This window comes from Zingiber officinale, chromosome 4B, assembly GCF_018446385.1.
Source record: "Zingiber officinale cultivar Zhangliang chromosome 4B, Zo_v1.1, whole genome shotgun sequence".
NCBI classification, from domain to species: domain Eukaryota; kingdom Viridiplantae; phylum Streptophyta; class Magnoliopsida; order Zingiberales; family Zingiberaceae; genus Zingiber; species Zingiber officinale.
Window position 1 is genome coordinate 44309464 of NC_055993.1, and position 25214 is coordinate 44334677.

A 25214-nucleotide genomic window follows, 5' to 3' on the forward strand; every position below is an offset into this window, starting at 1 on the left:
ACCACATCTATTCATGGAATATTTGTGGTGGCCGAATCATGCTTGGAGAAGAAGGTGGCTTAGGTGGATTCTCATCTCAGTAGATCGTTGCCCACACAACGTCCGAGATAAGAAGAGAAATACGGTAGAAGATCAAGAGGTCATTAAAGTTTACAAAGTAAGGTATAATTAGTAATTAATTTCCGCATCATACTAGTTGTATTTCTTTTGTATGAATTCTAAATACAAGAGGCAATTAGATCTAGTTTTTCGAAATAGTTTTTCGAGTTTGTGTTTTCTTCTTTTTCAAATTTGTGATTCGATTGTTCTTTTTGGTTAACCTAGAGTTATTTAAGGAAATAAATATTAGCTTTCCTTAAAAGGCTTTGCCTAGGCGGTGGTGGTTGCTCCCATATCCAAGAAGGCCATGTGCCTCGCCATGTAGTCCTGGAAGCTAATTTTGGAAATTAATATTTATGGAATTAATAACTTAGGTAGATTTGAATCAATAGTGTTAAGTTTCGCTTGCGATTCAAATTTAAACCATTAAGAACAGATAAGTTAAATTTGGAATCAATGATGTTAAGTTTCATCTGCGATTCCTAATTTAACTTCTAAAGAACACAATAGGTTATTTAAGGAAAGGTTCGACACTTGTACAAAATTTTTTTGTACAGTGGAACCGATACTTTTTCCTAGGACTAACCAACAATTGGTATCAGAGCTAGGGTTTGCCTCTATGTGTTTAGAATTCAAATATGTTATGCACATGTCATACATAATTTAGGTAGGATAATAGTAGGATGTGTTAGCTTTTTGGTTGCAGGCTCCAACTATTATGGCTTATAGATGTTGTGTGTGATTGGACCCTTGGACATGTCAAGGGCATTATTTTGTGTGTGCATGATTGTATGTAACTAATATAGTAGGAGCTGTATTAGCCCTAGAATTTTAGAATTTTATTTTAGATCTAGATTATATGTACATTCCCTCGAGAAATATAGGATCGATATATGTAAAATTCTATTTTTGTCGCGGATCGGATGCTTGCAAGGCGTGGTACTTTTGGAGCACCAGAGGCACAACGGAATAAGAAGCAAGATGGATGCGACGATTTGACCCAATGGCGGTGGCTAAAGATGGCAGCAACTAGGGTTGGAGCACACGGAGGACAGTGATAGAAAAAAGACCATAATAGTTGGAAAATAATTTCCATATTTATTGCTTTTATTTACTGTGATGTGTGTGTATGCATGTGATGTATGCTAGGATAGTTTAAAATTCCTCACTTTAAATAACTAAGTGGGAGAGGGATTTATTTTAATAAATTCCACGGTCTCTATTACTAGTTTGTAAGTGATGCAAACAAACTTGCGCGTTGGCTCTGAGTGCCTTCCTCCATATCGGATGAGTTTGTTAGCGGATCACTAGATCAAACTTCCATTTAGGATGACTATAGGAAATTAATTAAGAGCGTGTGATCTTCCCCATCAGAAGTGGCATAATCTTATTAATGGACTTAGTGTCAAGTAATGGTATACACTTAGGCACGTCTAATAGTATCCTCCCCATCGGAGTCACTACTATTATTTTTGTGATTGAAGAAAACCAACTATTAATTTGTCATAAAGATAGGTTGACAAGATAATAAAATTAAAACCCCCTCTTACAAATGTTGAGATTTTGTATACGTCCACACTATCGTGGCATATAAAAATTCATGGTGTATGAGGTAATTTTATTTGTCAGTTTGACAAGAAAATAAAATTAATGGGAAAAACCCCTCTAACAAATGTTTGGTTTTGTATACGTCCACACTATCGTGGCATACAAAATTCACGGTGTTTGAGGTAATTTTATTTGTCATAAAGACTTATTGACAAGATAATTAATGGGTAAAACCCTCCTCTTACAAATGCTCAATTTTGTATACGTCCACACTATCGTGGCATGCAAAATTCACGGTGTTTGAGGTGTTGGTGAATTTAAATAATATTGTTTGAGGAATCAATGTTATTTTAAATTCAAAAGTTTTGACCAAATATTTGATCAAAGATAGATCAACTATTAATTTTATTCGTCATAAAGTAAAGTTGATGAAATAATAAAATTAATGGATAAAATCTCCTCTTTGATTTTGTATACGTCCACATTATCGTGGCATACAAAATTCATGGGGATTTTAAGGAGTTGGTCTTGACCAAATATTTTTGTGATTCTTAGGATTTTAAATGTTTGTCAATCCCCTAGTTGTTATACTATAGAATAGACTTAGTAGTCCCAATTGTAATGATTGGAAAACTTGGACATTAAGGTAGACTGTCCTCTCAGAACTGAGAACAATAACGGTATATTAGTTGTTGAAACATATTTAGTGGTGTTATCTACCGGTACCTGGTGTGTATATATAGGAACCACTGATTATGTCTGCAATTCATTGCAGGGGTTCCAGAAAATCCGACAACTATATAAATCACCGTCCACATGGGCACTGCTGTAAAAGTAGCAGCTGTTGCAGTGGGAGATGTTTATCCTTTGATAGGAATAAAATATGGATTATTAGAAATTGTCTTACGTACTAAGTTTAGAAAGAACCTGATTTCAGTTTCTAAACTATTAAAGAATAGATATTCTATCTATTTTGATAACAAACTTGTTATCAAGAAAAATAGGGAAGTTATCTATTCTAGTACGTTGGTTGACAATTTATAATCCAATAACTCCCACGATGCAATAAATGGAAATTAATAACACATTTTCTAACTTTAAGAGAAAGTAACCTTTGGAAATGAACCAATCATATTTTTGGCATCCAAGGCTAGGTTATATTAACTTGAGTAGGATTCAAAGGATAATAACCAATGAACTCTTGGGTTCATTGGTAGTGGAAATCTTTCCAATCTGTGAGTCTTACTTGGAAGGAAAAATAACCAAGAAGCTTTTAAAGGGGTATAGAGCCAAAGATATGTTGGAATTGATTCATTCTGATTTGTGTAGACCTTTGACTATCCAAGCAAGAGGTTGTTTCGAATATTTCGTCTCTTTTATAGACGACTATTCGAGATAAGGATACATTTACTTGACTCACCACAAGTCTAAAGTGCTTTAATTAGTTCAAAGAATACTAGGCTGATGTGGAGTAACGTCAAAGAAAAAGTATCAAGATACTACGGTGAAATTGTAGTAACAAGTACCTCTTAGGAGAGTTTATGAGTCACTTATCAGAAGTCGGGATTTAATCCCAACTAACTGCACCTGGTACACCCCAACAGAATGGTGTAGTAGAAAGAAGGTATAAGGCTCTTATAGAATAATTAGATTGATGATGAGTTATTCAGAAAATTACCAAATTCGTTCTAAGGATATACACTGGAAACAGAAGTGAACATAGTACCTTCTAAGTCAGAACTCTCTACTCCCATAGAATTACAGAATGAGCGTAAGCCTAGTCTGAAGCATATTCGGATTTGGATGGTCTAGCACGTGAGAGACACTGAAAAATTAGACATGAGTTCACTTGTTTGTGAGTTATCCTAGAAAAACGAAAAGAGGTTTGTAGTCTTTAAAATAAGAAGGTCATTGTTGGCATCAATGCTCAATTTTAGAAAAGGACTATACTATGAACCACAAGCCCATGAGTAAAAATTGTTCTTAAGGAAATTAAAGGACACATCTAACCTAGTACCAACTGAACAAGATGAAATATCACAAGAAACTGTAACACATATCACAAATGATACACAATTGCATAAAGTGCCTCGTCGTAGTAGGGAGGGTTGTTAGGCAACCTAAAAAATTCATGTTTTGGGAGAGTCTTTGGAATCGATCCCTGGTGGACATGAACCTGATCCCCGGACATATGACGAAGCACTCCAAGATAAAGATGCAGCATCTTTGCAAAGAACAATAAATACAAAATTAGAATATATGTATTTTAATAGAGTCTGGGAGCTTATAAAATCACCAAATGGTGTAAAATCCATTGGGTGAAAATTAGTCTACAATAGGAAAAGAGGGATAGACAGGAAGGTAGAAACTTTCAAAGCAAGGCTTGTTGGAAAAGGAAACTTTTCCACCGGTAGTCATGCTCAAGTCTATTCAGATTCTTTTATCTATTACTTCTCATATTTAGCAAGTGGATGTCAAGACAACTTTCCTTAATGGAAGTCTTGAAGAAAACATCCATATATAGCAACCAAAAGGGATCATTGCAAAGAGCAAAGAGCATCTTGTGTGTAAGCTCAATTAGTCTATGGACTGAAGTAAAGCTTCAAGGTCTTGGAACATCCGGTTTAATAAAGTAGTCCAGACCTATGGATTTATTTAATAACCGAATGAGTCTTGTGTATACAAAGAGTGTGATGGAAACGTGGTGGTATTTCTTGTACTATACGTAGATAACATTTTTGGTAGTTGGAAACAATATCAAAGTGTTGTCAGAAGTAAGGGTATGATTGTCTAAACAATTTGATATGAAGGACTTGGGAGAATGCATATATTCTTGGGATCACAAGAAATGAATATATTTTACTTATCCCAATCTTCATATATCGAAACAATCTTAGCTCGTCTAAGCATGCAAGACTCCATAAAAGGTTTTTCTACCTTTTGGACATGGAGAAACTTTATCTAAAGAGATGTCTCCAAAGACATCAAAGCAGATAAAGGACATGAAAGCAAGTTCCTTATGCTTCGGCTGTTGGAAAGCCTAATGTATGCTATGCACGAGATCGGATATTTGTTTTGCCCAGTGCATAGTTAGCAGATATCGAAGTAACTCAGGACCGGGACACTAGACTGCCGTAAAGCATATATTGAAGTACCTGAAATGGACTAGGGATTATATGCTAGATTATTAGGCAGATAATCTGGTCCCTGTAGGTTGCACGGATTTTGACTTCCAATCAGATAGGGACAATAGTAAGTCAACCTGGGGGTTTTGTGTTTACTTTAGGAGGTAAAGTCATAACTATGGAAGAGTGATAAGCATAGGTGCTTTTTCGGACTCTACCATAGAAGCTGAGTATATGGCAACCTCTGAGGTAGCCATAAAAGCTGAATGACTCAATAACCTTAAGATGGACTTAGATATGATTTCTGGTTTGTCCAAATATTATTACAATTTATTGTAATAATAGTGGTGCAGTAGCAAACTTGAAGAAACCATGAGTCTATAAGGAAAGTAAACACAATAGAGCGCAAGTACCACCCAATACGAGAAATCGTATAAACGAGGAGAAGTTGCTGCCGCCTAGATTGCATCAGATGATGACCTATAGATCTTTTCACTAAGGCCCTTAAGGCAAGAGCTTTTGATGGGCATGTTGAAGGGTTGGGAATTAGATGTATAGCAGCAGGTATGGCAACTTAGTCTTTTAGTATAAGTGGGAGATTGTTAGAGTGTATACTAAAAGCCTAGCTTTTGGTATAAACATTTATCTAGAAAAAACGAATCACATTGGTCAAATGTCTACATTTATGATAAATGTAGTTGTTCAATTAATTTATATTATAGATAACATGGTGTGTGGTGTCACACACAGAGGATCATGTTATCAGCACCTTATAAATTATAAACAGTAGCTCACGACCAAGATGGAAAGGAACAAACCATTGGAAGGTCCTAGTGTAATTAGGTATTAGTTTATCTTAACTATATAATTACACAAGTACACTTAGAGTGTATTGAGTAGGACCATTAGAAGTCGTTTCTTTTATACTGACTGATCCTGTCCGAATCGCTGAATCAATGGACGCTGGGCACGTGGCGCTCTCCTTGTTGATGACGTAGATCTCCGACCGGTCGTACGGCTCTCCGGCGAACCTGCAAAGAAGTCGGGCCGGGAAGTGGTTCCCGGCGACGACCCTCCGACGCTCAAGTCAGGCAAGTGGACAATAAAGAAGTGGCTCTCAATATCAGAGAATGCGTACCTCCAATGAAGTGTGAGGCCCTTTATATAGAGCTGCGAAGAGGCTCGCGCACACATACCGAGGCACGTACGTGTCCCCAGCCCATACCTCAGCATGGGCTTGTCAGACAAACTTACCTGACACCATACTGCTACAGTCCGAGCACGTCTCTGATGGGACAACGAAACCCTCTGTCATAAGCTCCTGCTTATGACCTGCTCGTTGGACATACTCGCTGTCAGAAGATGTTTCCTTATCCTTTCCTCCTTACCCCATGTAGAGTGTCCGACCGGTCAGCAGTCCCATTACGTCCGACCGATCATATGTGTGGGTCCACTTGGGAGATTCCCAGTAGTGTGCTCTGCGAAGATTGTTCGCAGTATTGCTACTTTATTCCTTCGGCCGAACGGGTAGCCCGCTCGGCCGAAGGATCCTGTTCAACATGAGCGTCGGAACCCTAACTTCCGCTAGGGTGCCCTTGACTTCAGTTAGACACCGGTAGCCGGTCGGTCCAACCTTTTCCGGTTGGCCGGTCGGCCGACCCTTCTCCGATAGTCCTTTTGACCTCCACGTGGCGTTGACTTCTTGGAACGGGGGTCCCCTGTTCTTACTGCCGGATCACTTGCCTCCCCTTCAAGTTTAGTCGAAGGAGGCGATTAGTCTGACTGACTGGACCATTAGTTGGGCCGAGCGGCATTACCATCCGCTCGGGAACAAGGGGCAGCCGAAACGCCAGTCAACGTCCCCATTCCCCAGCATCTCTTCAAATTTTCGCCAATCTCCATCATTAAGGTTGAGCACGCGCTCATTAAATGCGTTCCAGTGGCTGAATGCCATGTGGCGGTGCTGCCGTCATTGTACGGCGGCGGCGTGGTGTTCTGATGGGATCGAGGCGGTTCAAAATGAACGGCATGATGCGTGCTCCGATTCTCGTGACCTGGATCCGACGGTGGAGGCCGCTCAGGCTCATCCCTATAAAGCCTTCGCTTTCTTTGCCTTCGCAACATTCCTTCTCTTGCGTGCCCAGAAGCTTCGGCGTTTCCAGTGCTCTGGCGATCCAACCCCTCTGATCTCCGACGATCTCCGGCGTTCTTATTTCGGTCCTCCTTCTCCTTGTAAGGTTCTACTTCTTTCCCTCTTTGGTTCCCGACGTTTTCTTTGTATTCCTTTCCCCAGTTTTCGTCCTCGGGCTACTGTTTCGTTGCTATCTTCTTATTTTTATCCTCCGCCTTTTCATCTTTTTTGGTTTCGTCCGCTCGGCCAATGGCCCAATCTTCTCAACCCGAAGACCAAACCCTCGGCCCATGGTACGCTACCATGGAGTCGCGCTTCGATCGGCGCGACGCCAATGTTCTGATTGATAGTTTTGATATCCCCTCCGACCTTGAAATCATCCTACCAACAGACTCTGCTCGGCCAAACAAACCGCTGCGCGGAGCTTTTTGTGTTTTCCGCGACCAGTTCACCGCTGTTGGGTTTTTCGGGCTGCGAAAACCGCTTTTCGCGTCGCGGAAACCCCGAATCGCCCAAGCCACGGATCTCGTGCAAGGTAAAACCGAACGAAAAATACGAGTACGAGTTTAAAACACGATCGACTCTTAGATCTACGAAAAAAAAACATTTACCCTTGATGCGTGCCCTTCGCAATCCCGCAATGTCCAAAGGTAGCCGGATCTTGAGACCGTCAAGCGTACGGTCCTCTAGCGGTATCCACACGAACAAGGAGTGGTCTTCTACCACTCAAAGATGGAGAGGAGAACCACAAGTGTGCTAGCACTTTCTAGGGCTCTCGGATTGGATCTAAAAGGTGAGAAAGGAGAGAATATAGAAGGGGAAACACATGTACACCTCTTGGTTCCCTCCTTTGTGACCTTCACCTTCCCTTAGGCTTTGGATTTAACTCACACTCTTCTTTTCCTCCATAAAACCCACGACCATCAGCAAGGTTGAGAGAGGAAGAAGCACCCAAGGAAGAAGAAGCATTTACCACAATTAAATTGCCACAAGACAAAACCCATTTTTCTTTTAGTGTGGCCGGCCACACTAGTGTAACTCCCACATTAATGTGGCCGGCCACATTAATGCATTTGGTGTGTAACCTCCATGAGGTGGCACACCATTAAATGAGGAGATGATGTGGCTAATGATGTGGCTAGATTGGTCATACCAAGTAGGATGAGTCAACCTTCATGATGATGTGGCAAGACATCAAGGCAAACTTGATGTTTCAACTTCCATTTGGTCAAGTCAAACATGACCAATTTTCTTCCTTGTTGAGTTAAATCCAACCTTTGATTCAAGTCAATTTTAATTTAATGAATCTCAATTCATTAATATAAATTGACTCATGAATCAAATTTAAATTAGACTAATTCAACAATTGAATCTAATTGAGTCTAACTCAATAAGTCTAATTTGAATCAAATCTTTGATTCATCATATGAATCTAATCCTATTGGTTCATCATATGAACCTAATGTCCATCCACTTGTTCTTTGTGTGTGACCCAATAGGTTCTTGTAACGTTGGCAATGTTTCTAAACTCCTTTAGAAACATAAGCAATGAGCGGCATCTAGCAATACATCATTGCTACCCAAGTTACAAGAAATGTTGAGATCCAACATCACCTTGTGACTACTAATTGTGACTCCTCACAATATGTGACATTGTCTTTCTATCCTAGACATCTAGATTGATCAATATGAGGCATAGACCATGTCATCCTCTAATCAATCTAAATCTTGAACTCCAAGTAGACTCACTCGATCAAATGAGCTCAACATCTAATGTTGACTCATTTGGGCATGGCCATGCACTTAGTGGTCTCACTCTATCAAGAATAGCGATGTCGCTCCCGTCATATGGGAGGGATAGATCCCATCTACATCACTCACATCCCTCTGCATAATTCATTACATACCCAGTAATCGCCTTTATAGTCCACCCTGTTACGGGTGACGTTTGACGAAACCAAAGTACATAACTCCTTATGTAGGGATCCATGGTGACTTCAGGTCTAAGGACTAATAGTCATACTAATAGCCACATGAGAAAGTATATGACACTCATATAACGATCCATGATACTTTCTCATGGCGGGTCATTCAGTATACATTCTCTAATGCATACCCATGTGTCAGCTTGATATCTCTATATCCATGACTTGTGAGATCAAGTCATCGAGCTGACCTACATGCTAGTCTTATTGTATTAATATTGTCCCTGAATGTTAATACTCGACTAGGAATGATTTAGAGTAGTGTTCCCTATATCATCTCACTATCGATTCAACTAATCGATTGATATAGGTATGAACGTTCTACTCAAGGACGTTACTATACTTATTTTATCTGACACTAATACAAATAAGCATAATAACCAAAAACCAATGCCTTTATTAAGAATATGATATATATGAGTCCATACAATTATCAAATGATTGGCTCTAGGGCTCTAACTAACAATCTCCCACTAGCACTAGTGCCAATCAGTATAGGCTCTAAGGCCTAAAGACCTAGTGTGACAATCATGCTTCCTCTGTGCCAAAGCCTTGGTCAAGGGATCTGCGATGTTAGCCTCTGTAGGTACTCTGCAAATCTTCACATCTCCTCTATCGATAATCTCTCGAATGAGATGGAAGCGCCGTAGTATATGTTTGGTCCGCTGGTGTGAGTGAGGTTCCTTCGCCTGTGCTATAGCTCCATTGTTGTCACAATAGAGCTCAATGGGGTCAGCAATGTTGGGAACCACCCCAAGTTCAGTGATGATACCACTGTTGGGTTTTTCGGGCCGTGAAAACCGCTTTTCGCGTTGCGGAAACCCCGAATCACCCAAAGCCGTAGATCCGTGCATGAAAAATTTCGAAAACACAAATACGAGTTTTATATTACGATCTATAGTAGATCTACAAAGGAAAAGACCATTTTACCTTCGATGCGTGCCCTTGCAATATCCCGCTCATCCAAGGTACTTGTCGGATCTCCAAAGTATCAAGGTAGATACTTCTCTAGTGATATCCACACGAACAAGGAGTGTCTCCCACACTCAAAGGATGGAGAAGAGAGCCCCAAGTGTGCTAGCACTTTCTAGAGCTCTCGAATGGGATTGGAAAGGAAGAAAAAAGAAGAAGGTATAAAAGAAATCTTATACACTCACTAGTAGTATCCTTCCTTTGTGACCTTCACTCTTCCTTTGCTCTTGGATTCACTCAATCATCTTCTCCTCACCATGGAAGTCACGGCAACCACCACACAAGAGAGGGGAGAAGCAAGCAAGAAGAAGATAGAATGAATGCACACATCAATACACAAAATCAAAACACCTCACAACATTAGTGTGGCCGGCCACACAATGTAACTCCCTTCATTAATGTTGCCGGCCACATTAAAACCCAAGGGAAGAGTGTAACCCCCATGAGGTGGCATACCTCATGAGGTGGAGGTGATGTGGCAAGGATGAGTCATCCTTATGATGTGGCAATACATCAAGTCAAACTTGATGTTTAAAATTCCATTTGGTCAAGTCAAAATTGACCAATTTCTTCCTTGTGAATCAAATCCAACCTTTGATTCAAGTCAATTTCAATTTAATGAATCTCAATTCATTAATATAAATTGACTCAATGAATCAAATTTAAATTAGACTCATTCAAAAATTGAATCTAATTGAGTCTAACTCAATAAGTCTAATTTGAATCCAATCTTTGGTGCATCATATGAACCTAATCCAATTGGTTCATCATATGAACCTAATCTCCATCCACTTGTTCTTTGTGTGTGACCCAATAGGTTCTTGTAACGTTGGCAATGTTTCTAAACTCCTTTAGAAACATAAGCAATGAGCGGCATCTAGCAATACATCATTGCTACCCAAGTTACAAGAAATGTCGAGATCCAACATCACCTTGTGACTACTAATTGTGACTCCTCACAATATGTGACATTGTCCTTCTATCCTAGACATCTAGATTGATCAATATGAGGCATAGACCGTGTCATCCTCTAATCAATCTAAATCTTGAACTCCAAGTAGACTCACTCGATCAAATGAGCTCAACATCTAATGTTGACTCATTTGGGCATGGCCATGCACTTCGTGGTCTAACTCTATCAAGAATATTGATGTCGCTCCCGTCATATGGGAGGGATAGATCCCATCTACATCACTCACATCCCTCTGCATAATTTGTTACATACCCAGTAATCGCCTTTATAGTCCACCCTGTTACGGGTGACGTTTGACGAAACCAAAGTACATAACTCCTTATGTAGGGATCCATGGTGACTTCAGGTCTAAGGACTAATAGTCATACTAATAGCCACATGAGAAAGTATATGACACTCATATAACGATCCATGATACTTTCTCATGGCGGGTCATTCAGTATACATTCTCCAATGTATACCCATGTGTCAGCTTGATATCTCTATATCCATGACTTGTGAGATCAAGTCATCGAGCTGACCTACATGCTAGTCTTATTGTATTAACATTGTCCCTGAATGTTAATACTCGACTAGGAATAAATTAGAGTAGTGTTCCCTATATCATCTCACTATCGATTCAACTAATCGATTGATATAGGTATGAACCTTCTACTCAAGGACGCTACTATACTTATTTTATCTGGCACTAATACAAATAAGCATAATAACCAAAAACCAAATGCCTTAATATATATATATATAAGAATATGATATACATGAGTCCATACAATCATCAAATGATTGGCTCTAGGGCTCTAACTAACAATCTCCCACTAGCACTAGTGCCAATCAGTATAGGCTCTAAGGCCTAAAGACCTAGTGTGACCATCATGCTTCCTCTGTGTCAAAGCCTTGGTCAAGGGATCTGCGATGTTAGCCTCTGTAGGTACTCTGCAAATCTTCACATCTCCTCTATCGATAATCTCTCGAATGAGATGGAAGCGCCGTAGTATGTGCTTGGCCCATAACCCAACAATGGAGCTATAGCACAGGCAAAGGAACCTCGCTCACACCAGCAGACCAATAACGCCCGCCCTCCCTGCTACCCTAAGGGACGGGGCTACGATACTCTACGTATAAATTTTTCTTTTTAAAACAGCGGAAGACTTAAAATAATTTTCATAGTTTTAATAAAACTTTTCTTTTAAATTTCTTTTGAACTATACTATCACATGGCATCAAAATCATAACATCAAATCCAGTGGAACCATAATGTCAAGCCACACATGTTTAGGTATCACAAGTCATAAAATACCAATGCATAGTTCTTTAAAGAAACTTTAAGCAGGTTCTTATTTAATTGGTTGCCTAGCCACTGCCACACACATCTTCGTTGCCCCTCCTGCTGCTCCTCTAACTCATCCAGCTTTTTCCTTTATCTGTGGTACAAGGAAAGTAAGCTATGAGCACTCATGGCTCAGTAAGTTCCTTTCCTACTCATGAAAACCAACAATCAGCACATAATCAAGAATGCATCAACAAGTCATAATCTCAACTAATCATGGCATAACATAACATTCTATTCAAGCATATCATGCATCATAATATAATCACAACTAGTCATAGCATATCAAGCATCACCATGGCCGAAAACATATACATAGTGCATTGCATAAAACATAGCTAGACATGGCATAACAAACAAGTATCATGGTATATCAAAGCATGGCCGAAACATGTATATCAAAGCATCATACTATGGCCGAAACATGTACATCAAGGCATCATCATATCCATGGCCGAAATCTATATATCAAGCATCAACAAATCCATGGCCAAAACATGTCTATAAGGTATAGCATGAACATAACATAATCATACTTTATCATGGCATATCATAATCAAGAGCATAACATGAAACATAGCATAATCATATGGTGTATGCAATATGATTTTGGAAAACATGTATCCGAAAAACATGTGTATGTCTCATGATCTTTAAAACCATTTTCTTTTACACATATACTTGAAAGTAATCTCAACATAAGGTGGATCCCGGCTATGTACCATATAAAGTAAAAGCATGCATCACTTAGGCATACATCATGTCATAAAAGTATGCATCACTTAGGCACACATCATGTCATAAAAGTATGCATCACTTAGGCATACATCATGTCATAAAGGTATGCATCACTTAGGCATACATCTCATCATAAAGGCATACATCACTTAGGCATACATCATGTCATAACAATATGCATCACTTAGGCATAGATCATAAAAACATGCATATCTTAAGCATAAAGCATATCATCAAGCATGCATGATTTAACCACATAGCATATCATGAAAGCATGCATATTTTAAGCACTAAACATGGCATCAAAGCATGCATAATTCAACCACATATCATAACATAAGCATGCATATTTTAAGCACAAAGCATATCATATCATAAAAGCATGCATATCATATCATAAGTCATCAATCACAAGCATACATTTTAAGCATAAGGGTGTATCTTGTGATTATCCTATCATAGGAAACATGGTATCATATTTATCTTGGTTTTAAGCTTCCTAAACCCTTGTGGCTGAAACCCTTTAGAGCTCAATTTAGGTTAAACACAACATCCAAGCATGTGGCACCTAAATTATCATCATAACATTTTCATAGGAAGCATTATAAACATGATTAACTTAGTTTCTAAGTTCCTCAAGTCCCTAATTTCATATGGCCGAAACCTTAAGGTGTGAAACAAGGTTCCATATGACATAAAAGTATGGATAACTTTAAATCATATTTATAACATTTTTACCAAGGAACAAGGTAAACACATTTGACACATTTGAATTAGTTCCTAAGTTCTTTAAGCCCTTAACATATGTCATGGCCGAAATTTAACAAGTTCTCATTAGGGCTACAAACAAGCATACAAGCATGTGAACTTGGACTAACATTATGTATAAATTCATACAAGGCATCATCCAATAGTTATGGATGAAACATACCCTAGCATCATTTTAGGTCATAAAACAACATATAGCAATTGAACCTTGGCTTTCTACTTATCATATTTCATGTAGAGTGGCATGAGCATATTTAATTTAAGTCCTAGGGTTTCTAGGGCATCTATTCCTTCATGACCGAAACATTCAAGGGTTCATTTAGGTCATGGAAAAATTATACAAGCATGTGAAACAATCAACACATTATCCTATTTTCATAAGAAGTACTTTTAACACATTTGGTTTCATTTCTAAGGCCTCTAGGTCTTTTAAACCCTACTTGGCCGAAACTCACAGAATATAAACTTGCTTCAAATAGCCTAAAAGCATGAGAATTTATACAAGTTTCATAGCATGTATAAGGACAAGCATAATGAGTATACATATGAATTGTGTCTTAGGCTTTCTAGGTTTCTTTTTCTCTTTTTCTTTTATTTTTTTCTCATGGCCGAAACCTACCATTTCTTAGCTAGGTTTTTAAGTGGCCTAAAGCATGAAAAACCTATGTAAGTTTCATGGCAAAAGTTACTAAGAAACATATATACAAATTGGTTCATGAATAAGCTAGGACCCCTTGTGGTCATATATATTATATGTCATGCAACTAATTTTTCTACACCCTAATTAAGCATGAGGACATTAAACAACTTTCATATCTAAATAGCACAGAGGTCTTGAGCATATTAAAATTTTGTTTAAGCTTTTCTAAGCTATCCATCTCATCATGGCCGAAAAACCCTAAGAAGGAGTTCATGAAATTCTAGCAATATTCAAGCATACCAATCCTTTAAGATCTTTGTAATCTATCACATGAGCATGGTTATTTAAATTTCAAGGTCTTCCTAACCCTAAACCCTTTCTTGACCGAATCATATGAGTGGGTTTTCTCTTAGTTTCAAATATCTTCTAAGGAAGAAAAACTAATACATGATCCTTAATATTTCATAGGGAGAACCTTGTACTAGTTGTGTAAAACAATAAATTTCTCTAGCCTCCTAAGAATATTTTTGGCCGAAATTCTAGGGTTCAGTACTCCTATGATCAAGCATCATATAGGTATAAAAGCATGAAGAAGAACCCCTTTACATAGCATATGAAAATCTATCATGTAGTGAAGACTAGTTTAAACACCATTAGATTTTGAAAGCTCTTCTTGGCCGAATTTTCTCAAACTTGTTTCTAGGTTTTAAAATCTTCATAAAATCCGAAAAGCACATAAAAGCCTTGTACCACAGGTGAAGAGAATTTATACCTATTGTATGATGTCTTGTTAGAGCCCTAGAGCCCTAGAGCCAATCATTTGATGATTGTATGGACTCATGTATATCATATTCTTGTATATTAATAAAGACATTTGTTTGGTTATTATACTTATTTATATTAGTGCCAAATAGACTAAGTATAATAGCGTCCTTGAGTAGAAGGTTCTTACCTATATCAATCGATTGGTTGAATTGATAGTGAGATGATATAGGGAACACTACTCTAAATCATTCCTAGTCGAGTATTAACATTCAGGGACAATGTTAATACAATAAGACTAGCATGTAGGTTAGCTCGATGACTTGATCTCACAAGTCATGGATATAGAGATATCAAGCTGACACATGTGTATGCATTAGAGAATGTATACTGAATGACCCGCCATGAGAAAGTATCATGGATCGTTATATGAGTGTCATATACTTTCTCATGTGGCTATTAGTATGAATATTAGTCCTTAGACCTGAAGTCACCATGGATCCCTACATAAGGAGTTATGTACTTTGGTTTCGTCAAACGTCACCCGTAACTGGGTGGACTATAAAGGCGATTACTGGGTATATAACGAATTATGTAGAGGGATGTGAGTGATGTAGATGGGATCTATCCCTCCCATATGACGGGAGCGACATCGATATTCTTGATAGAGTGAGACCACTAAGTGCATGACCATGCCCAAATGAGTCAACATTAGATGTTGAGCTCATTTGATCGAGTGAGTCTACTTGGAGTTCAAGATTTAGATTGATTAGAGGATGACACGGTCTATGCCTCATATTGATCAATCTAGATGTCTAGGATAGAAGGACACTTGTCATATATTGTGAGGAGTCACAATTAGTAGTCACAAGGTGATGTCGGATCTCGACATTCTTGTAACTTGGGTAGTAATGATGTGTTGCTAGATACCGCTCATTACTTATGCTCCTAAATAGGTTTAGGGCATTGCCAACGTTACAAGAACCTATAGGGTCACACACTAAGGACAATTAGATGGATATTTGGTTCATATGATGAACCAAGAGGATTAGATTTATTTGATGAATCATATTGGATTAAGAGTAATCCAAATTGGGCTAATTGAGTTGGACTCAAGTTGATTCATGTATTCAATGAGTCTAATTTAGATTATGACTCATTAAATCAACTTAATTTAATGAATTAGATTCATTATATTAAGTTGGCTTGAATCATATGGTTGGATTAGATCAACCATGAGAGAGATTTGATCAAGTTTGACTTGATTTGAGAGGAAGAGAAAAGTCATGTTTGACTTGACTTTTTGCCACATCACTAGTGAGTTGGCAAGATGTGGACCAATAGGATTGCTCCACATCATCAATGTGTGCCACCTCATGGAGGTTACAAGCCTCCATAGCATTTAATGTGGCCGGCCCACATTAAATGAGGAGGTTACACTTGTTGCCATGTCATTTAGTGAGGTGGCAAGATGTGGACCAATAGTGTTGATCCACATCATCCTAGAGTGCCACCTCATGGGGTTACAACTCTTTAATGGCTCCACATTAATTGCATTTAATGTGGAAATGGGAGTTAGACATGAGAAGGTGGCCGGCCACTTGAATGAGGAGAATAATTTTCATTTTGAAAATTATTCCATCATTCATTCCTTCTTCTTCCTCCTAGAGTTCTTCTTGCTCTCTCCCTCTCCTCCTTCCTTGGCCGAACCACATAGGTGCTAGCACACCTTGGTTTTTGGTCACCTCCATCTAGTGTGTCCGTGTGGATACTTCTAGAGGACCGTACGCTTGACGGTCTTGAGATCCGGCACCATTTGGACGAGCGGGATTCGCGTGGGGCGCGCATCAAGGGTAATGATCTTAACTTTAGTGTAGATCTAAAGTTTTTACAAACTCGTACAAGAAAAAGGTTTTTCAAAAAAATTTGTTTACGAATCTTTGCACGAGATCCATGGCTTTGGGTGACTCGGGGTTTCCGCGACGCGAAAAAGCGGTTTTCGCGGCCCGACGAACCCAACAGTGGTATCAGAGCCACGTGCAAAGACTTGTACGAGTTCGTTTGTATTTTTATGAAAAATAAACCTTCTGTAATTTTCTGTAAAAATTGAGTTTTTAGAGTTTTTATGAGTAATTTTTTCATAGAAGCGAAGCACAAGTGTCTCGGCACTTGTAGGCTTCGGCTACCGGAAAGTTTTCTTTTAAACGGCTTCGTTTTGCCCCAAATCCGTTTGGGACAGCGGGGTCGGGTGCCATTAGATCGCAAAGGAGCAACTCACGATGGTTAGATCGTGGGTAGGGGCATAGCCCCTAACCCCGCAAGGGAATTTGCTTCGCGATTGCACCCGAAATCGCTAAAAACGAACCCGCCGGGAAGATTTTTCCGAAACGGCAATGTCTCGACCCAAATCGTTTTGGGACAGCGGGTTTAGGCGATGTTGGATCGCAAAGGAACCCTCACGATGGTTATATCACGGGTAGGGGCGCTGCCCCTGGGCCCCGCAAGGGGATCCGTTCCGCGATTGCGCCCGAAACCGCTAAACGGGACCGCCGGGAAATTTTATTCATAAAAATTGTAAAAATTATTTTAAAATTATAGAAAATTATGAAAAATATATAATTTTGAATTATATATTAATTTGTGATAGTCATGACCCAAAATACCCAATAAGATTGGATTTGTGTTGTAATTCATAATACGGCCTGCGTGCCGTCATATGATTGTGTGTGCTGTATTTTTATTTTTATTTTCTCCACGGCCTGCGCGTCGTGCCTTTCTCTTATTCTGGTTGTAAATTAAATTTAGACTCGAATGTAACTCGAGTTTCAAATTGTAATGTACAAATTGGAGCGGTGGAGGGTCCACACGAGACGGAGTTCCGAGGCGGGCACGAGCAACACAAGGTAGTCAAAGGGAGGAGCTTGGAGAAGTTGTTGACCCTAGGTTGACCATTCGATCTTCTCATTGGCTTGAGAAGATCGTAGTAGGGCCATGACTAAATCACAAATAGATTAATTAATTAATTGTTATATATCTGATGCATGTTTAATAATTAATTAATTAATTAGTGCCTTAACGATTAGATTAGATCTAAGTCGTGCACATGATGTACCCTTGCGATTAGATTAGATCTAAGTCGTGCACAAGATGCATCCTTCTCGATTAGATTAGATCTAGATCGAACCAACTCTAAATGCCTAACCGTGCCGTGATACCTATCACTACCTCGATCACATGTATTGTTGAATCTGCCAAAGCAGAGCAATACATATTATCTTGGTAGGGTACGGAGGGACAATCTTGGTCCCGCCTATCAACGCATGGGTGAATACAAACTCAATTAGATTGAGTATTCCTAGTTACTCGGTTGGATCGAGTCAACTATAGGCATTCTTCCAATAGTTGGAAAGGTAGGACAAAATCACATTTATATTAACTCTTGGGCGTATTAGCCAAAGCTAACTCGAGTTTTAATATAAATGCGGATATTGATTCTATAAACAAGAGTTGCATAGAGATGTAATTGGTAATCGTTACCTACCGATCATACTAAGCCTTGGGCGTATTAGCCAAAGCTAACTCAAGGGTTAGTATGATGTGGATCTTGTCCCATAAGAATTATAGAATTCAGTGGAAGCATCATTTAATTAAAGGCCTAATTAAATGATTTTAAAAGAATATGATATTTATTTCTGCATTTATTTCTGTTGTAGAATATCCATGACGTCGAATACGAACACTTTCTCTCTGCGATCTGTCCTTAAGAAGGACAAGCTCAACGGAGCAAATTTCCTGGACTGGTACAGGAACGTAATCAGGAACGTTCTGGAGCAGCCCATTCCGGAGGCTCCTCCTGCCACTGCCACGCGAGCTGACCGGGATGCTTATAAGAAGCATCAAGATGACGCATTAGATGTGTCCTGTCTAATGCTCGCAACCATAAACTCTGAGCTTCAGAAGCAACATGAGTTGATGGGTGCTTACGATATGGTTGCACATCTTCGTCAACTATATCAAGGACAAGCAGGGCACTGGAAGAGGAACTTCACAGGACACCTGGAAGATCTTAACAAGAAGAGAAATAAGATTTCTACTTCAGGTATAAATGTTATAGAAGTCAACCTCTCTATTTCTTCGACGTGGGTATTAGATACCTGATGTGCTTCGCACATTTGTACTAATGTACAAGCACTGAGAAATAGCAAATCATTGACAAAGGGCGAGATAGACCTACGAGTAGGCAATGGAGACGGGTTGCTGCTGTTGCTGTAGGGACTTATCATCTATCTCTTCCCTCTGGGCTTGTACTAGAATTAGATGATTGTTGTTATGTGCCTGCCTTGACTAAGAACATAATTTCAGTTTCTTGTTTGGACAAGAAAGGATTCTCGTTTATAATAAAGAACAAATGTTGTTCTGTCTATTTAAACGATATGTTCTATTGTAGTGCACCTCTAATAAACGGACTCTATATTCTAGACCTTGAGAGCCCTATCTATAACATAAATACCAAGAGGTTCAAGTCAAATGACATGAACCAAACCTACCTCTGGCACTGTCGCTTAGGTCATATAAATGACAAGCGCTTATCCCAGCTCCATAAGGATGGTATGCTGGACTCATTTGATTTTGAATCATATAAGGTATGCGAGTCATGCCTACGAGGCAAGATGACCAATACTCCCTTTAGTGGGCACAGCGAGAGAGTGACTGATTTGTTAGGACTCATACATAGTGATGTATGTGGCCCTTTCAATGTCGCTGCTAGAGGCGGTTATAGGTACTTCATCACATTTACTGATGACTTCAGTAGATACGGTTATGTGTACTTAATGACACATAAGTCCGAATCCTTTGAAAAGTTTAAAGAATTCAAGAATGAAGTACAGAACCAGCTTGGCAAGAGTATTAAGATACTTCGATCCGATCGAGGTGGAGAATATCTTAGCCATGAGTTCCGTGACTATCTAGCTTGTTGGTGCAGTAAGCATCCGACGATCGAACCTCAGTTTTGATAATGACAAAGGGATTCAAAGTTAAGACTCCTTGTTATCTAACGTGGTTAAATAAGGTTTCAGGAAAGTCCTAACTGCGGTTAGGCAAGGGAAAATCCTAAGGGGGGCAACCTTAGGTCCTAGGGGGCGGTAACCCTAGGTGGAGGAAAACCCTAAGGGGTGGCAACCTTAGGTCCTAGGGGGTGGTAACCCTAGGTGGAGAAAAACCCTAGGGGGTGGTAACCCTAGGTCCTAGGGGATGGTAACCCTAGGCAGAAAGTCCAGTCGGTCTGGAGGACCGGACTGGCAACAGGTAATCTCTCCTGAGGGGAGTAGGTGAGGACGCGTTCCCCGTAGAGGGAATAGTAGGCATCGGGTCGACCTAGGGTTTCCGGTCGGAAATCCGGAGACTGTCTATACTTCTTTTATAATGTTTATTGTGCTAACTTTGTGTTGCAGGATAGTGTTTGGGACTAACATATCTTGCAGGTGCAAAGGAGCAACCTAAAGCCTCGGATGAACAGTGTCTGAGGCGCCTCCATGGAGCTTGGAGGCGCCTCGGGTGCAAGACAAGGAGCTGGCTGCGAGAAGCTGTTCAAGGCGCCTTGGTGAACAGTGTAAGGCGCCTTGAACAGATGAAGGCGCCCTGTGAACAGTGGAAGGCGCCTTGAATCTGTGATAAGGTTCAACTAGTTCGCCCCTTATCTCCGCGGCTGACTCGGCCATTCAAGGCGCCTTGGTGAACAGTAGAAGGCGCCTTGAACACCCTTTATAAGGGGTTTCAACCAGCAGCTCTCTTCAACGAACTCCAAGCAATCCTTACGCTACAAGCTGCTCTAGAAACGCCCAGAAGTGCTGTTACAAGTCCCCGACAACCCGGAGCTTCAGATTCTGCTACTTTATTGTTGTCGGTATAATTTGTGTTAGTTCTTTCAATTGTAATATCTTATTGTACATTTTACGAGCTTATAGTTGTTGCCCACGAAAAGCGATCAAGGATCGCGGGCCTTCGAGTAGGAGTCGCCTTAGGCTCCGAACGAAGTAAAATCTCTCGTGTCTCTCTGTGTGTGTTTGTTCTTTATTCCGCTGCGTGTTTTTAAACTCCGATAGTTTTCCGATTTGAAAAAGAAATAGCCACGAGCGCTATTCACCCCCCTCTAGCACGTCTCGATCCAACAAATGGTATCAGAGCGGGGTTGTTTTAATTTGGTGCAACCACCATTTAAAACATTTTTTTTCGTGGTATTTTGTTCGGAGTTGATCAGAATTTAGCTTCATAGCTATAGTCTAATTGCTTTTCACGAATCGGTGTTGCTCAAAGTTGGTCAATTCCACTTGGGCTCGTTTTTTTTTCTTTCTCTCGCACTACTAATCCAAGACTCAGTCTTGGAATAGATTTTGTTGTTTTTTTTTTCTTTTAGATCTAAAATGGCCCAACAAGAAGGATATAGCACCGTTCGTCCCCCACTATTTTCCGGAGAAGACTTCGGGTATTGGAAGGGGCAAATGGAGATATATCTGAAGATCCAGTTCGATACCTGGATGATCATCAAAACAGGACTGGAACTGCCAACTGGTACCGATGGTAAGCCTACACCCTGTGAAAATTGGGAGCCAGCATTTATCAAAAAGGTGGAAGCTGACGCAAAAGCCACCTGCACCATCCAATGTGGTCTTACCAAAGAAGAGCTCAACAGAGTCGGTCCATTCTCCTCCGCAAAAGAACTATGGGAGAAACTAATCGAACTACACGAGGGCACCTCGGAAACCAAGGTAAGTAAGCGTGATTTGTTACTTAATAAATTATATAATTTGAAAATGCAGGAAGGCGAGACGGCAAGTTCTTTACACTCTCGAATTCAAGATATCTTGAATTCCCTTCATGGAATCGGGCAGAAAGTAGAAAACAGAGATATAATAAGGTATGCTCTTAACTCATTTCCTAGGAGTTCATTGTGGGCATCAATGGTAGATGCCTACAAAGTCTCTAAGGATTTGTCTTCCTTAAAATTAGACGAATTATTTAGTGAATTTGAACTCCATGAACAGACTAATGCACAGCCATCCGAGAAGGGCATTGCTTTGGTTGCAGGTACAAGTCGAATAAGGGAATCAAGAGGACGACGAAAAGTTGAATCGGAATCAGAAGACGAACCCGATTCAGAAGATTCGGAAGATGAACTGGCCAGCGAATTTGTGAATCTTGTAAAGAAACTATACAAGAAGAAGAAGGGCTTCAACAAGAAAGATCTGAAGAAGGCAGTTCAATCCAAGGAGGCTCAACAGAACTCAAAGACGAAGTTCGAAGTCACCTGCTACGGGTGCAACCAAAAGGGGCATATAAAAGCCAACTGCCCAAATCAAAAAGAAGCCAAGAAGCAAAGAAGAAGGAAAGTCCTAAAGGCAACCTGGGACGAATCCTCTTCGGAGGACGAAGACGACGAACTCGACCAAACGAGTCTACTCGCATTGATGGCCCGGGACCAGATCAGCGAATCCGAGAGCGAGTGATAAGCCGACTCCGAGCAAAGCCACGGATCCGCATCCGTTTCCGAAGGGCCAGACTCCGCTGTAAGTATTCCTAGGCTTAATAATTTAGTCAATTATTTACTTCGCAAATTAGCCAAGTCAAATTTGAAAATTAAGTCACTTTTAAAAGAAATAACCATTCTTAAAGGAGTAACTAACTCAAAATCTTTAACTGAAGATTCAACTCAAGTACAACAACTTGAGAAAGAAAATTCAAATATGAAAAATCAGTTAAATGATTTAAAAATCACTTTAGAAAAGTTCTCTCTGGGCTCCAAGAATTTGGATCTAATTCTTGGGACACAAAGGGCCATTTACAATAGAACTGGACTAGGATATAAAAGTAAATTTAAATCTTACTTATCGTTAATAAACAAACAAAGTAGTAAATCAGTCCAAGCATGGGTCCCCAAGTCCAAATTGATCAATCAAGTTGGACTTGGTCAATACTGGGTCCCTAAGGATCATATATACTACCTCGATAGACCATATCGAGGCCGTGATCCAGGGGGAGCTAGAAGAAAAATGATCTTGATTTAAAATTCAAAATTAAATTCAAAACCTAAAATTAAAAATCAAATTCTTAATTTAAAATTCGAAACCTAAAATTAAAAATCAAAAAAGTCAAATTCGAAATTAAATTAAATTAAATTCGAAATTATGAAAAGTAGATGGAGGATCCAAACTAGCTGGCACCTCCAACTGAACTACCCGACAGGGTAACTGAACCTAATTTACCCGGAATAGGGTAAAGCAAGAATAAATTACCCGGCAGGGTAATTAAGATTAGATTAAAAATGGGATAAGTTTAACTGGAACCACAGTACTGGTGAAGTTTTTGGATGATAGTACGTTAGGGAAGCTTGGGCATCGCATGTCTAGGAAGATATGGCTTCGACCTGGTGCATTTGGCCAAGTGGAACTGACCGAAGCTACCCTTAAATGAATCCTAACTAGTTAGACCAAGGCTTAGTATTAAGCTCAATGGGTAGGACTATTTGGAAACTTCGAAGGCATGGTTACTTTAATGAGCTCCTTGTGACTCACCACAGCCCAGAAGTTTATCCAAAGAATGCTTACTTGTTGTACCCAAAGCTAAACCTGAATCTAACACAAAGTTAAACCAGACTCCTGAATTCAACAATAAATCATCTCACATTAATTATAGGATTCCCTTATTGAAAATTTAGATCGGGTGAGATGACCAAGTAATAAAATTATTTAAATCTTTTCAAAATTATTCAAAATCTTTTCAAAATTATTTAAAAAATCTTTTCAAAATTAATTTCAAAATTATTTAAAAAATCTTTTCAAAATTAATTTCAAAATTGTTTAAAAAATCTTTTCAAAATCTTTTTCAAAATTATTTAAAAAATTCTTTTAAAAATCTTTTCAAAATCAATTTCAAAGTTAATTTCAAAATTGTTTAAAAAATATTTTCAAAATTAATTTCAAAATTGTTTAAAAAATATTTTCAAAATTAATTTCAAAATTGTTTAAAAAATATTTTCAAAATCTTTTTCAAAATTATTTAAAAAATTCTTTTAAAAATCTTTTCAAAATCAATTTCAAAATTAATTTCAAAATTGTTTAAAAAATCTTTTCAAAATTAATTTTAAAATTATTTAAAAAATCTTTTCAAAATCTTTTTCAAAATTATTTAAAAAATCTTTTAAAAATCTTTTTAAAATTAATTTCAAAATTATTTAAAAATCTTTTCAAAATTATTTAAAAATCTTTTCAAAATCTTTTTCAAAATTATTTAAAAATCTTTTCAAAATCTTTTTCAAAATTATTTCAAAAATCTTTTAAAAATCTTTTAAAAATCTTTTCAAAATTAATTTCAAAATTATTTAAAAATCTTTTCAAAATCTTTTTCAAAATTATTTAAAAAATTCTTTTAAAAATCTTTTCAAAATCAATTTCAAAATTAATTTCAAAATTGTTTAAAAAATCTTTTCAAAATTTATTAAAAAATCTTTTCAAAATTAATTGTTTAAAAAATCTTTTCAAAATTAATTTCAAAATTGTTTAAAAAATCTTTTCAAAATTAATTTCAAAATTATTTAAAAATCTTTTCAAAATATTTCTCAAAATTATTTAAAAAATCTTTTAAAAATCTTTTCAAAATCGCTTTCAAAATTATTTAAAAATCTTTTGAAGATATTTGAAAAACTTATTTCAAAATCCTTTGAAAAATATTTGAAAAACTTATTCAAAAACCTTTGAAAAATCCTTGAAAAATTTATTCAAAAACCTTTGAAAAATACTTAAAAACTAACTTGAAAATCTTGCTCCCCTAAATTTACTAGACTTACAAGAATATGGAATTAGCCTTGAAGGAAATGGAGATTTGAAGTTTGAGCATGCTCATACTTTAGGGCTCTGATACCTGAACAAAACAATCTGGACAACTTAAAATCTATTTAACCTCATACTTGAACTCCTGAACTCAAAAATTTATTAAGGCATTAATTAAGGGGGAGTGATTTTGAGTCGGTTTTAAAATTAGTTTTTCTTTAAAAATTTTGACTTGACCTTAAAATTAAAAACTATTTTTGGCATATCTTCGAAAATTCAAGCTATTTTTAACTTAGCTTTAAAATTAAAATTATTTATGACC